Source organism: Triticum urartu, chromosome 3 (genome assembly GCF_003073215.2).
Source record: "Triticum urartu cultivar G1812 chromosome 3, Tu2.1, whole genome shotgun sequence".
NCBI lineage: Eukaryota > Viridiplantae > Streptophyta > Magnoliopsida > Poales > Poaceae > Triticum > Triticum urartu.
This window is the reverse complement of record NC_053024.1, coordinates 172,469,555-172,479,160: the sequence shown is the minus strand read 5'-3', so window position 1 is coordinate 172,479,160 and position 9,606 is coordinate 172,469,555. Positions and strand designations below refer to the sequence as shown.

General features: G+C 40.5%; 1 long non-coding RNA gene across 2 annotated transcripts; it reads right to left on the bottom strand.

Annotated features, from left to right (window-relative positions):
• Positions 1 to 4,579: 4,579 nt before the first annotated feature.
• On the bottom strand, positions 4,580 to 8,116 carry LOC125543473. 2 transcript variants are annotated; one of them, XR_007298498.1, is made up of 5 exons: positions 7,653 to 8,116; positions 7,411 to 7,580; positions 7,226 to 7,329; positions 5,476 to 5,572; positions 4,580 to 4,806 (listed from the first exon to the last, which is right to left on the bottom strand). It is a non-coding gene; the product is annotated as an uncharacterized LOC125543473 (long non-coding RNA). The 2 variants fall into 2 exon arrangements; XR_007298497.1 differs by lacking the exons at positions 4,580 to 4,806; positions 5,476 to 5,572 and having other exon boundaries at positions 6,852 to 7,329; positions 7,653 to 8,101.
• Positions 8,117 to 9,606: the final 1,490 nt, after the last annotated feature.

Below are 9,606 nucleotides of genomic sequence, written 5' to 3'. Positions count from 1 at the left end.
AAAGCTGAAGATGTTAAGAATTTACCACCTATTGAAGAAATACATGGTCTTGATAACCCGACACAGGTAGTAAAGGTAAATTCTCTCTATAGATTTGATGAAGGTTATATTCCTTGTAATAAGTCTGCTAGCCAATGCTTGGATGAATTTGATATCTTTATTGTTAAAAAAGAAAACTTCAATGCTTATGTTGGTACACAATTGAAACGTAATGCTTATATGGTTGAACACTTGGGTGATTATATGTCTAGAGTTAAAGGTGACCTTAAACTTATTAGTAAACATGCTTCTATGGTTACCACTCAAGTAGAACAAGTGCTTAAAGCTCAAGATGATTTGCTCAATGAATTAAATAATAAGAAGAATGAAAATGCTATTATAGTTGTGACTAGAGGTGGTAAAATGACTCAGGAACCTCTGTATCCTGAGGGCCACCCTAAAAGAGCTGAGCAAGATTCTCAGAGAACTAATGTTGATACACCTAGTCCTTCTAAGAAGAAGAAAAAGAAAAATGATATGACTTTCCATGCTTCTAGGGAACCTGTTGTTGACACACCTAAGAATCCCAATGATATTTCTATTTCTGATGCTGAAACACAATCTGGCAATGAACATGAACCTAGTGGTAATGTTAATGATGATGTTCCTGTTGATGCTCAACCTACCAATAACAATGATGTAGAGATTGAACCCGCTGTTGATCTTGATAACCCACAATCAAAGAATCAACATTATGATAAGAGAGACTTCGTTGCTAGGAAGCGCGGTAAAGAAAGAGAACCATGGGTTCAGAAACCCATGCCTTTTCCTCCTAAACCATCCAAGAAAAAGGATGATGAGGATTTTGAGCGCTTTGATGAAATGATTAGACCTATCTTTTTGCGTATGCATTTGACTGATATGCTTAAAATGAATCATTATTGAAAGTGCAACTATCCCTGGGTGGTTTTGGTAATTCCTAACAACATATAGCTCATTGAGACAATACTATTTCAAGATAAATATTTCAGTAAAGCTCAATGATTGGCATGTCATGGTTTAGAAATGTGGACCCCTCAAAATGCTAAGGACAAAAAGATTGGCTCAAACTCTAAAGCTCAAGACTCTACATTTTACCTTTTAGTGATCCAAGATTACACTGAGTCCATAGGAAAAGCCAATACTATTAAAAGGGGATGAGGATTTGCTTAATGGGTTACTTGCTCAAAATGCTTAGTGATATGCTCCAAAACCCTCAACCACTTTCTCATATCCACATATGTCCCAAACCAAAAGTCAAACTCGGCCCCACCGAAACTTTCTATCCTATGCCACCGAGTTCAGTTGACATAGCCACTGCCACAAAACCCTAGTCTTTTCGGTCTCACCGATAGGGATCTCAATCTCACCGAGATGGGATCGTAAACTCTCTGTTTCCCTTTGTAACATTTTCATCCAACCGAAAGGAGCAATCGGTCCCACCGAGTTCGCAATGCAAACTCTTTGTTTCCCCTTCGTAACGTTTCGGTCTCACCGAGATGAGCGAATCGGTCCCACCGAGTTTGCCTGACCAATTCTCTGGTTAGCTTATTACCAAAGTCGGTCTCACCGAGGTTACCTTATGCCCGAACCCTAATGAAATCGGTCTCATCGAGTTGACATGTCGGTCCCACCGAAAATCCTAACGTTCACATTTTGAACTAAATCGGTCCAACCGAGTTTGTCGATTTGTGTGTAACAGTTAGATTTTGTGTGAAGGCTATAAATACCCCTCCACCCACTCTTCATTTATGGAGAATAACATGCCTACACTTCCATCATACATTTTCTGAGAGAGAACCACCTACTCATGTGTTTAGGTCAAGATATTCCATTCCAACCATATGAATATTGATCTCTAGCCTTCTCCAAGTTGCTTTCCACTCAAATCATCTTTCCACCAAATCCAAATCTATGAGAGAGAGTTGAGTGTTGGGGAGACTATCATTTGAAGCACAAGAGCAAGGAGTTCATCATCAGCACACCATCTATTACCTTTTAGAGAGTGGTGTCTCCTAGATTGGTTAAGTGTCACTTGGGAGCCTCCGTCAAGATTATGGAGTTGAACCAAGAAGTTTGTACGGGCAAGGAGATCGCCTACTTCGTGAAGATCTACCCTAGTGAGGCAAGTCCTTCATGGGCGATGGCCATGGTGGGATAGACAAGGTTGCTTCTTCGTGGACCCTTCGTGTGTGGAGCCCTCCATGGACTCGCGTAACCGTTACCCTTCATGGGTTGAAGTCTCCATCAACGTGGATGTACGATAGCACCACCTATCGGAACCAGGCCAAAAATCTCCGTGTCTACATTGCATTTGCTCCCTCCAAACTCCTCCCTTTATCTTCATGTGCAATGTTTTACATTCCGCTGCTATACTCTTAGACTTGCATGTGTAGGTTGATTGCTTCACTAGTGCTAAGTTGCTAAAATCTGCCAAGACTTAAAATTGGGAAAAGGCTAGATTTTTATTTGGTCAAGTAGTCTAATCACCCCCCTCTAGACATACTTTCGATCCTACACTTATGCTAAGTATATGAAAGATATTGTTACAAATAAAAGAAAGATACTGGAAGCTGAAATTTCCACCATGCTTGCCAATTATACTTTTAAAGGTGGAATACCTAAGAAACTAGGAGATCCCGAAGTACCAACTATACTAAGCTCCATTAAAAGAAACTATGTTTACACTGCTTTATGTGATCTTGGAGCCGGTGTTAGTGTTATGCCTCTCTCTTTATATCGTAGACTTGATTTGAATAAGTTGACACCAACTGAAATATCTTTGCAAATGGCCGATAAATGAACTGCTATACCTATCGGTATTTGTGAGGATGTGCCTGTTGTGGTTACAAACCTTACTATTTTAATGGACTTTGTTATTCTTGATTTTCCCGAGGACAGTAGTATGTCGATTATCCTTGGTAGACATTTTTTGAATACTACAGGCGCTGTTATTGATTGCAACAAAGGCAATGTCACTTTTCATGTTAATGGTAATAAGCATACGATACACTATCCGAGGAAATAAACTCAAGTTTAGAGTATCAATTCTATTGGAAAAATTTCAACGATAACTATTGGAGGTTTTGAATTCCCTCTCCCTATTGTCAAGAAAAAATATGATATTCTTATTGTTGGGGACATGCATATCCCCGTTGAGGTAACCTAGTGTTATTCGAAAATTCTTCGGTTTCATGTTATTCGAAAAGAGTTTGTTAACAAGACTTGATCAACCTTGTTAGTGGATTCCTTTTAATGAGCATGAGATGGATGAAGTTAGAAAGCACAACTCTCTGTACCCTCCTTTTACTTTCTGTTATTTAGATTAAATAAAGCAAAAATAATATTTTCTGTCTGTTTTCTGAATTATCCTTGCAATAAAAATACCCAGAAAATAAAAGTTCTCCAAATGTCCTGAAAATGATATATGATTTTTTGTAGAATATTTTAGAATTATTGGCACTGAGAGCACACCAGGGGCCCCACCACTTGGCCACGAGGGTGGAGGGCACGCCCCTGCCTCATGGACCCCACGTGGACCCCCTCCACTTATTCCAGCACCCACACACTTCGTTTTCCTCCAGAAAAAATCACCCCTTAGCTCAAACCCGTGTTCTAGCTCATCTTTCTGCCATTTTCGATCTCCTTGCTCAAAGCTCCATTCAGAAAACTGCTTTGGGGGATTGTTCTTCGGTATGTGACTCCTCCAATGGTCCAACTAGTTTTTGTTCTAGTGCTTTATTTATTGCAAATTTTTGCTGCTCAGGTGACCCTGTTCTTGAGCTTGCATGTCAAATTTATATGGTCAAAAGTAGTTTTAATGCATGATATGGCCTCTAGGCAATTGTGGGAGTAGTTGCTATCAATCTTGTTGAGTTTGGTTCACTTTATTTTGAGTCACTAAAAATTTTAGAAATTTTTCAGAGAAAGAAACTGTTTAGGAAAATGTACCAACACTACAAGAAATATGTCAACTTGTGACCCTCACTATTGGCCGCTGAAAGGTCATAGTTTTTCATTTGTGACCTTTTTGTGACCAAAAACAGAAGGTCAAAGCTGGCAGTCGTAAACTGAAATTAACGACCTTCTATGTGAGAAGGTCGTAGACGTTTACGACCAAAACAGAAGGTCGTTGATTCTATGACCTTCTGTTTTGGTCGCTAGCTCTCTACCTAGGCCATGTCGGATCCGACGTGGCAATCTAACATGGCAAAATTGCGACCAATTGAAAAGGTCGTTGATAAGAATCGGCCCGGTCTAGATTGGTATTGGTGTTTTAGATGGGCCAAGCCCAACAATTCAGCCTTTTTATATATTTTTTTCTTATTAATTTTGGTCAACTATATGGGCCAAGCCCTACAATTCAGCCTTTTTATTTTCTGGGCCTAGGCCATTTCATAGTCCGTTTCATTAAGCCTTTTGTTACCGGTTTTTCATAAATGCACAATATTCCAGCCCACTATTTTTTGGGCCATAGCCTTTTTAGTGCCCAAATATTATTCAACCCAATAGAACATTCAATCCTTTTCATTCACAAATTTTAATTTTACACATTTCAACAGCAAACAATCAATAATTCTCTCAATTAAATGATCAAATACAGAAATCTCTCAATGAAACTCACAACAGCACATACATGTTTGCACAATCCAACAAGTGTACATACAATCAAAAACAAATACACGGGCACCAAAACATGGTGGCAACATCAACTAAAACTATGGTGCACATCTCTAGGCTTCTTCTAATCTTCGGTAAGAGCAGCAGCCACCTCAATGACATTAGATCCTGATCCACATGAATTAGTAGTGAGATACAGTGGAAGTTAAATGATTGACAATAAAATATATCCATTCAAGAGAATAAAAGTTATACATAAATTCACAAATGCCTCAGTTCAGTAAACAATAAGCATGGCATAGCAAAAATTCTAACCTGATGATGTTCTACTAAGATATTCAAGTTCAGAAAACTTATAGCACCAACTGTAAATCACTACAGAGAACATAAAGGTTCTATTTTAACTTCAATTTTATTAAGTACCGGACATCTCAACGAAAGCACTATAATCATACATGACACCTTGTTGTGATGTAACAACATGCTACAACTGACTGCTTCCGGAACAAAGTGTGGATTATATAGAAGAATAGAGATCTGTGTCCCTTGGAAGCACATCAAATGTAAAAAATCTGGACTGGTTAAATAATAATTGTATCCTTCTCTACAAGCACATGAGTATTTAATAAGTACTAATCCTATCATGTATGGCAGGCCTGCAAGATGGAGATGCATACATGACTAAACACTAACATATTATGGTATGACCAGGGTGAGAAAATCAACAACTCGATCGACCCAACATTGAAATCAGACATGATATCCTAAAATAGCAAGAAACAGGAAAAGTAGGCTCATACATTAGGACCACATCACAACCATGGTCCAGGCTCATACCATAGTATAGCTGGAAAAAAAACCAACTTCAAGGTGCAGGCTCTCCAGCGCCGATCATGACCATCCAGTTGATCATACAGCTTCGTGTGCAAGTCACCTGCACCAAAAAAACACCCAGCCGCCACAGGCCGTTGTTAGTCAGCAGCTAACACAACATAATTAATAGCCAGCAAAAGCTTAATACAAGATCTTTTCATAGTTGGCATGCATCAATCCAGGAATCTACAATGTTGGATAAGGTGATAAAGAAAAACATAAATAGTGGAGTTGGAAACATATGCAGCATAATGATAAAACAGAACAATGGATTTATTGTGGCATCCATGCAATACACAAGATATGTGATCCCTCAACCAAAAATATACATAATAATAGTTTCCAAGTACTTGCAGCTAGAGAAAGTATGCAACAGAAGCGACTACATTACTCCTGATTGCTATCTCTAAAGACAAAGTGCACCTACTATATACAGTACTTTAATACAACAAAAGGCTGGCACTAGAAATAACATCTTGCTTGCTCTGGCTATGGAATATTATACTCTGGACAAGAAATACACATCACATTTTCTGGACAGAGAAAGTGACTAGTATCCCAGCACAAGTAACTGCAAACTGACAAAAATGCTCACGGCAGAACTATCAAAGTGTTTTATTAACCTCTAGGTTAAAACAACCACATTTTTATTGTCACTTGTTAGTCGGAAAATCTAGTTATCTCTCCTGTGTAAATATGTACATGTTGGCATTAATTGAAAAAAATGGGTATGAACAAGCATGCGCTGCTGCACAATAATGAATGAGAACAATCAGGTACTGGCAGGGGTATATGGCTGCACCATCAGTCAATGCAGGACACTACCAGGAGCGTAAATGCAGTAGCAACCCTTTTGATGTTTGAGAGCACTCTCACTGTGCTATAATTAAATGTATTTTCATTTTCAGCAACACTTATGGAGCACTTAGTTCTAAATAGCAGTCATGAAACTAGGGAGACCCATCTATGTGAGATTTGCAAACCAGAAACACAGATAGAGCATCAGTCAACTTCAGGTTTACAGTGAATTACAAAGGTACTATACACTGTAACTGAAACACATTGCAACATTCAAATTCAAACATACACACGGAACGTTTGACCCGCTACCTCTAAAGAAAGCATACACTTCAGGCAAGAGATCCTTCCAGTGGATTTGAAGAGCTAAAAAACAAGCAAAAAACATGTATAGCGACCTCAGGATTAGGCGGGTGAGAGCTCGCAACATCCATGAATCGCATCAGTTGAGATCTAGAAAAAGAACCAACAGATGGAGGGGAGGCATATACACTGATGAACCATGCATGAAATGAATTCCACACACTCACAAGCAAAACCTATGCAAGGTGAAGCGGTCATCATCTCAATAGTGTCAACATACATGCAGTTTCTAAATTACAAATCTCTGTTTTGACCGTCCAATTGTCAAACACGACAGGAACATGGCAGGCATACAACATCATATATGAGACAAACTACTAGAGGATACACACGTACACTGAACAACACCTATCAATGCTCAGCAGCTGCACCTTGATACACAGAGTGAAAAAAGAGGTAAATCACCTCCACAAACACCAGCACCTTGAGAAGGAATTGTACAAGGAATTGTGCCAAAACACGTATATAATCATGCCTAAAATACATCACATCCACATCGCACACCAAATTAACATAGGAAGCAGGGGAGTAGGTCGATGTACCAATCCATCACCTTGATGGAGTTAGGGGAAGAGAAGAAGTAGAGGAGGGAGGTCCATGGCGACCCTCCCAAGCAGCAGCACAACACATCACGCCTTCATCTCCCATGGTGACGTCCTGGTTAGAAAGAGAGACGAGAAGGGGGTCAGACAGAGAGCGGAAGAAGAAAAGACGAGGGGAGGAGAAAGGGATTCATACCTTTGAGCCCTTCGGTTGGAGCTACTCGTTCTCCATGGCCCATGGCCGGGGGTAGGAATCCCGAGAAGAAGAACGCGGACGGGCGGAGCTGCTCCATGGCGCTGAGGCAGGGGAGGAAGCGGCCATCGTCCATGGCGTCCCGGTGCTCGAGCAAGGACGGCATCTTGGATCTGGGAGGCAGAGACGATGAACCGAGGAAGTTAGGAATGGCTATGAGGAGGAGATGGAGTAGATGGACGCACCTGAGTCGTCGGAACCACGCCGATCAAAACCGTAGCGATAGGAGTCAGTCACGGTTGGCGCTGGAGGACGCGCGTGACGGATCTCAACGGGGAACACCAGCCTCCCCAAGCCCCGCCGGTAGAGAGTGCCTGCTCGATCCAGAGGGAGGGAGTGGGGGTGGAGGCGGCGGCGCCTGCTCTATCCAGAGGCAGGGAGGTGGGAAGGAGGGATTATTGCTGGATCTGGTCACGAGATGAGCGGATCGAGTCGATCTGGGCGGAGAGGTAAGGGGCAGCCAACAGTGAGGTTGGGGGAGAGTAGGAGGTCGCCAGTGGAGGTCGCCAGTGGAGTTCGCGGGTGAATCCTGCTGCGTCCACCACGGGTCTTGGGCGTGGGCTCGATGGTGAGGGTCGTCGGCGGTGGGGGTGGGCGACGGTGGGGGTGGGCGACGGTGGATTCAGATTAGAATGAGGGAGAGGAGAGAGGGGCGTCAGTGCGTGGGAGAGAAGGGTGCGAGAGGAGGAGTGTGGGACGTGGGTGAGACCGACGACATGTGGGCCGTTGGATCCAGCAACATCCGACGGTGATTTATCCACGATCCGCGTGAGAGGCCTCTGGACCAATCAGAACGCAGTATACAAGGTGTGATATTTTGACCATTTAAATTGGTCGTAACTGACTAAAATTAAGGTGATAAATCATGTTAGCTATTTTATTATGACCTGCAAAATTGAAAAAAAATCACATTGTGTTAGCAAATTTGACTTTAGTTTTCAGGATAATCACAAATTGAAATAAGACAAATATTTTTTAAAGAGTTATGAGAAATGAGTTCTTTTAAATCAGTTTTTCATTTTCGAGTGCCCAAAATGAGTTTTTTTTGAAGGACCTACCATATATTTGTTGAAAATTTGGACCAAATCATTTTTATAAAATACTAAGCCATATATAATGCACACTTGACCAAATGGTTGGGTGTCAAAAGTTTCGATCCACCTCTCATGCAAAAGACAAATTTCCGCCGATTCAGCAGGAAGCGGGTAAAATTTGAACTGTAGCTGCCTCATAGTTTGCTCTTTGTTTTTTTTCCAAAAATCATTTCTAGGTACATAAGTATCTATTTAATCATACAAACACAAAAAGTTTTCCAAGATTTAACCACTAGCTAGGAACGGTCAAACCCGCCGTTTTGATCGCATTTTGAAATGGGCATAAAAAGTTCAAAAAAAAATAAAAATTGTAAAACCTTCACATTGTGTCATCACATGTGACCAAGTTTCCAGGAAAAATAATAAACTTGTAATATGGCAATTATTTTAAAAAAAATGTTCTCAGAAATGAGCTATCATGCGTGAAGATTCACGGCCTTCAAGCCAAATGATCAATCTTATGGCCACATTCATGGTATACTTTGTTCAAATGATCTCATATTGCGCACAAGGGTGCATCTTAGAATTCCAAACAATGTTTCCTAAGGGAGTTTTCATTTTCTTTGCACGAAAAATTCATTTTCCATTTTCCGAGTGCCTGAAATGAGTTTTTTGTGAAGGACCTACCATTTATTTGTTGCAAAATTGGACCAAATCAATTTTATAAAATACTAGGCAATATTTAATGCACAATTGACAAAATGGTTGGGTGTCAAAAGTTTTGATCCACCTCTGGTGAAAAAGACAAATTCCCGCCGATTTAGTAGGCAGCGGGTCAAATTTGAACTGTAGTTGCCCCATAGTTTGCTCTTTAATTTTTCCAAAAATCATTTCTAGGTACATAAGTATCTATTTAATCAGAGAAACGTCAAAAGTTTTCCAAGATTCAACCACTAGCTAGGAACGGTCAAGCCCGCCGTTTTGACCGCATTTTGAAACGGGCATAAAAAATTAAAAAAAATTAAAAAATTGGAAAACCTTCGCATTGTGCCGTCATATGTGACAAATTTTCCAGGAAAAGTAATAAACTTGTAATACGACAATT